We start from the raw sequence: 6,958 nt of genomic DNA, 5'->3' as shown, positions 1-6,958 counted from the left end.
TCACCTTTTAATAAACATTTACATAAAACAAGATTATTAAGAAATGCAGATGCAAGTGAAAAAAATTAACGTAATTTAGGAATCTAAAAAGAAAAATGAAATACGATTTGAGGTAGGCGCGTTTGTACAATACATACGGTAAAGAAGCTCGCATAGTATATATATTAATTCTTGAATAGCTCTGCAAAGGGCGCTGCAGATTTCTTTCTGCACATAACCATATCTCAGAAAAAAGAGTTTTATATTAAAAGGAGAGATAGTATATTATTCTAGAATTTTATTAAGATTTTATATTTGTACATTTTTATAATATTTATTTTATTTTATATTTATAAAACTATTATTTTACTTTTATTTTTATGCAATAAATATATACTTCATTTATTAATAAAAAAATATGCATAGTGAATCATTTTCTATATTATCAACTAATGGTCAGAACTGAGAAAAGGTCTGTTTTCTGTAGCTAAATAGCGTACACTTTTGAAACTTGTGAGATAGATATATGTGTATTTGATATCTGGCCTACCTATCAAAGCATTTCCAATTGATACTTTCTGATTTTGATAAGTTTTGGATAAGTACATATGAAAACAAATACTTTTCATGTGCTTAATTACACATATGTTAACAATACATTTTTTAAGCAAAATCGATTAAATTTTAATACAAATTACCTATAGATCGTTATACAATAATATATTATACATAATTTTTTAAAAATGAATTTGAATTGTTTTAGCTGTACAATCATTGGATGACTAATTTATTGAAATTGTTAAATTTCTTATTCGTAAAATTAAAGGAAGATGATTTTTTGATTAATTATAAAGCAAAAGAAGTTTTTAAATATTTTAAATTTGATAAACACAACATAGTTTTAAATTAGTTAATGATTTATAAATTATATAAATTGTCAAATATATATAAGTAGCATGTACAGTTCTGAATTAAAAAATTACTGACTTTCTTTTCCACTGCACATGATTTTTTAGATATTTTTTAATTATATAAAAAATAGAAACGGAAGTAGCACAGTTCATTGGTGAAACATTAGTTAAATATTGGGATATATCGGGCCAATATTGCGTTGATGAATTGAGCTACTAGGGAACTATGTAGTATTAAGTACATTATACTATGTACTTAATATGTACACACTTTGAATATCTCACCATTCCCAGCGTAGCCATAACATATCATGCTACATATTTTAAATTTAAGAAATAAACATAAATTATTCAAAATGTGTAAAATATTAAAAAAATTATTTAAATTATTTTAACTATGATAGAAAATTAATTTAAGTTATTTAATAATAAATGTAGAATTTATTTTTTTAATATTATTAAAAATTATTATGCAAAAAATCAATAATATATAAATAAAGTACATATGTTTCATGGAATATTTTAGAATAAAATTTAAAGAATTAAAAATTTCCAATTTAGAAACAAATATTTCTCTTTCTCTCATATTAATTTAAGAAATTTGTTCCAATTTAAAAAAAAAACATATTAAACATTTATTACGAAAATACTATTTCTTTTATTTTGTATTTAAATGTACAAATTAAAATAATTAAATAAAAATAGTAAAGAAGATTATTTATATACATCCTGCAACTAAATATGATTAAAAATAATTATATGATATATTGCAGTTATATGATATGTTACACGTAATTCTTGTGAGCACTATGTATTTTATGAAATTGGAAACTGTATGTACACTGCTCTTCAGCAGAAATAATACGGATGTGATAGCAAATGATCATATATTTAAATATGACGACATGGATAAATATATTTAATAAGCATGAGCGAGACTTTACTCCCATTTACAAAGCTAATTTTCTTCTCATATTCTATTTTCTTCTTTCCGGATGAGAATCAGTTACTGACCGAGTAATTTCATGCGTACTTGGCCAGGGGGCTATCCGTTACATAGAAATGCAATTTTAATTCTTCGTGCACCGTATAGTGCAATGCGGACAATCGCACTAAAGTTCGCGTAGTGATTTATAGAAACGGGTGTGCCGCTACGTGAGGTCAATAGATGAATAGATCCTGATTATTGATAAAATGTGTTTAAATATTATTAAAAATATTTTTAAATCATTTAAATTTGATTCCTTATTCAATTTCTATTTAAATGTATGTTATAAATTTGTAATATTATGTAACTTTTGCATTAATTTTTTATGCTATAGTATAGTAGAACAATTAATATTAAAGAATTTTTTATTTAATAATATGTGTGTAATTTAATGTAATAGAAAGGGATATAAAAACATAATATCTGTAATTTAGAAATATTTTATTATATATTAGTAAGGGATATAAAAATAATATCATGTTATATCAGATATTCTTTTTTCTGTTACATTATATTATGTATTATAAGGATTTTATAAAAAAAACATTACAATATATTTTTAATTAAATATTTTTTATTGTAGTATTAATTTTTCTTCTAAAAATATATCAATTAATAATTATAAATTTGATATAAAAAAATAATAACTGTATAAGTGGGACATGTAAATGGTTTCTAAATTTCAGCTATGATCCTACCGCATTAAGTCGATATCATTTAAAATATTAGAAACAACTTGTGAATTCCAACTCGTTTTAGCCAAACTAAGAAAGAAGAAAAAAGAAGACGAAGCTGTACAATTGCACAGGAACACATGGTGTTCATATCATTTGTCAGTAAAGAAATGTTACTGAATTACCAGAAAGCAGAGAGTACGTGTGCTGCACGTCTTGCAGCTGTCAAGCTTTCACAAAATTAGCGAGTTAGAAAAGCAGGCCAACTAATTCTACATATGAAAGTAATATTCTTTCAAATAATTCCATTCAAAGTAATCTGACAGGTATTACGCGAGTAAAATTATTCAAGAGAACTAAGTGAGGATATCAAGGTGATTGGTTAAAAAATAGAATTGGAACTTTGGCTTGCAATTGTGTTGTTAATAAATTATATAAAACATTTAATCTAATACGAATGTAAAGTTTACATTTTATATTATTTATATTTAAAAAAATAAGTTAAAAAATATTAATTTATCGCGAAGACATAAATTATAATAAATATTTAAAGAAGCCAATTTATTCTTCGCGATTGACAAAATCTCCATTTAAAGGTATCTGAAACAAATAATTTTGGTGTCATTTTAATCTTAGATAATGTCGCTATTGTTTGATCGTAACTTTTTGAAAAATAACAATTTTTAAAAAAAGCTAGGATCAAACGATAGTAACATTATTTAAGATTAAAATAACACCAAATCATTTTTATGTCAACTGTGAAGGACAGATTGGCTTTTCTGAATGTTTTACATTTTCGCAATAATATTTTTTAACTTACCTCGTGATATTTCGTGACAATAATCGTGTATGATTGTAACACGAATGTTTGTTCGAAGCGTAAAAAGATGAAGTAACGATATGGACACGCGATTTATCATAATAACGAGAAATAGTAAGGCATCGGTACATCTTGTGTTTACTGAATGCAGAAAAAATATGCCTATGCGTGTACAATGCACTTACAATGTTCAGTTATACCGCACTGGCCAATTTTTAGTTACATATGTTATAGTCATTAATAAAGCACAACACATATAAAATTCGTGCACTTGTTAGATTCTTTATTTACGCAGTGATAATAATATGGAAAGAAATAAATTTGATCATAAGACATCAATTTGTTAAAATTGATTGATATACGTTATTATATTTAATTTATACTTATTATATTTAATTTATTAATTACTAAAAATCGTTAAAATATATTTTTTATAAAAATATTTTAATGTATATTTTAATCGTTTAATTTTGCAGCAAAAAAAAAGAAAAAAGTTTTCTCTTTTCTTTAAATTAAGCTAGATAAATAAAAATATTAAACTGCATGAAATAAATTTGATAAAATTTTTGTTCACATTTATTAATCACATACATTTTAAGTATTAAAGTTTATTAAAAGCTTTCTTAGAGCTTTACTTGCCTTATTTACAATGATAAAGATTTAATATCTTATTATTTATTGTATAAAAAAACTTTTCTTAAGAAAGTTAAAGAATCGAAAAAGGAAAATACAAAAAAAAATGAAATTACATGAAATGTCCATTTTTGTAATATCTTGAAAAAGAAGCAGCATTATTGACATTTTTGTGCAATTGAGGCTCCCATGCTCACGATGCATCAAAGTTCCGTTAACTTTACTTGCGCACGTTACACAATTACTTGATTGTACAAGTAGAATTTTAATAATATTTCTAACGATAATAATCTTAAATTGCTATAAATTTTCCAAATTCCATTTTTTATAATAATTGTTACTAATTTAAAAGAACTTGCGAATAAGACAGTAAAGTATAAGGTCTACAAACGATACAAAGCAAATTTAATAAATATTGTAAAATTATGAATATATTTAATATTTATTGCTAATAAAACATAATGGGATGGAGATTATCAAAATAATACCAAAATAAATCATTAAACGTCGTATGGTATATGACATCATGCTTATTTTATCTTCTTTTTAGCAGAAATTACTGAGCGGAGAAATAGTGTACGCTTAACACAATTAAAGCTCTTAATGACAATTAAAAGTCTGTATAATGAGAAAAATAACTCTGTGTCGCGACAATTATAAAATTAAAACTGTATGACAGAATAATTAGTCATATTATCATTATTTTATTATCACTATTACTATTTAAATTATGACTTTTTGACTGGAAGATAAAAGAAACTTTATTATTTTAATTTTGGAATCTTGTTCTATTGATGTAATTATGCTTGCATTTACTAATATTCATTTATTAATATTTATTACCAATAAACATTTTCTGAAAGACATTTTTGAAATCTTCTCAAACAGTTGAATAGTCAGTACATAATAATCATCCAATTTATCATATTGTAACTATACTAAAGGTTTTATAAATAGATGAATAAAACTAGAAATTGACGAAAAACGAGAAATTAGGAAATCAATAAAAACTAGATAATTGGCTCAGCGAAACATACTATTTAGTGTAAATGGCGTGAAATATAATATTCTATATAATTTACTTTTCGAAGTTTACACATTTTTAAATAATTGTTATATTATATTCGTTAAAATTTTCTTTTAGCATGAAACACACTATAATTGTCTAAGGCTGAATTGTTTCACCTTTCAGTAAACTTCAGCTCACTTTTCAACTTCCTCTTTTATGTTCTTACTTTTTTATTCTTTTGTTTATCCAATAGGTATATTACCACATAATTTATCTAAAGATGGAACAATCAACCTTAAATAACTACTTTCTTTCAAAATAAAAAAGTGTCGACTAATTCTGACCTCCACCATAAAATTCTGGTCTCAGGACTCAGATTTCTTTTATCTATGAATTTTTTTTAATAGAAAGGAAAATAAAATCTCTTAAAATAAATTAGTTTAAAATGATAAAAGGGTCGAATTTCCGGATTTTTAAAGGATTCAATTCCACTTTAGCTTTCCATTTCTGTTTTCCATTTCTCATCATTGAAAGCATACATACTTCAGTTTAGAAAACTGGATACGCAGACTATGGGTAAAAGCTATATAGTACCTGCCGTACAGGTAGACACGCTTCGCTGCAGAAAATGTTGGGAGAAAGAGAGAAAGATTCATGGGAGTGGGGAAAAGACTGCTTTACAGAACAGGAATGGTGGTAGAGAGCCGCAGCATGGTGGAAGTCAGCCACGAAGACGTGACGTACATACTCGGCAGTGTACAGTGTACCATGGCATAGCTATGGCATAGTTACAGTGGGAGAGTGTATGACCGTCCTCAGCCTGAGCCAGTCTAGTGTGAACGACCGTGAAGTGAACCTCGGATGGTGCACGCTTAAGGACCTTGAGTCCTTCTCGCATTAGAACTTCAGAACATCAGGATAATCACCAGCTGTTGGTTGAGTGAAGTGGATGGTCGCCAGTGCGTTCTCCTCTACGCTTATCGGATTTTGATGGAACGAAAAAAGAATGGAAATCAAGCCCCCGAATTACGATTCACATAAGGAGAAATTCACTGGTCCAGATTCTTCGTGGACCTTGTTCGGGGATGTGTGTTATTGTCTTTAGTGTGAATTGAGTGTTGAGAAATTATAAAGAGATTTCGAATGTGAAATTCGACAACGAGAATTTTATTATCTGGACAATACTTAATTTGTTAACTGGTTTGTTATTTTGCATTAATTACTTAAAGAGAGCAATTGATTATTGTCTCAAAAACCGTGATTATATTTTATATAACTGTGACTTACGTTATCATATGTTATCCAATATAAAAGGCCTTTTATATTTCAATTGAAGTCTGAGAAATATTTAAATTAAATCTATTGTTAAAATCATTTTGTTAAATATACTTCTCAAGCCTTGAATTTTGGATAATTTTTAAGTGATGTAATTCATTTTGAAGGAACAGTTTACAAGTTTTTCTCTTTGAGAATCGGAAGAAAATTGCCTATAAGAAAAATTTTTCCTGGCAGATAATAAAAGCAGCGATATTTTACAAAGTGTAATTCAAAGCAAAATAGCACGAAAAAATAAATTTCATGACAACGAAATAAAAATTAGTCTTATGGAATGGGATTCTGTCTCATCGAATATTAAGTTAAAGTCCGGTACGGTCAAAAACCTGACGTGTACACCGGTCTGATCCGCCGCCAAGTAGGTCAACCGGCGTATGCGAGAGTGTGAGACTGAGTAAAAAGAAAAAAAGAAACATCACAAGTTTGCAGGACAAGAGGTGGAGGGAGAAAGAGAGAGAAAGAAAGAGAAAGATAGAAAGAGAGAGGCGAGGGAAAAAGAAGAAATGGCGTGCCGCCCGTGAAGTTGGCTCTCCTGATGTCCAGCGGTTCATTATAGGCTTGTGATCCAAAATGGCGAACATCAGTAGGCCCCACAGCTCGCTTCAAATT

This window comes from Trachymyrmex septentrionalis, unplaced genomic scaffold (assembly GCF_001594115.1).
Source record: "Trachymyrmex septentrionalis isolate Tsep2-gDNA-1 unplaced genomic scaffold, Tsep1.0 scaffold40, whole genome shotgun sequence".
NCBI lineage: Eukaryota > Metazoa > Arthropoda > Insecta > Hymenoptera > Formicidae > Trachymyrmex > Trachymyrmex septentrionalis.
Note: the sequence above shows the minus strand (reverse complement) of the source record.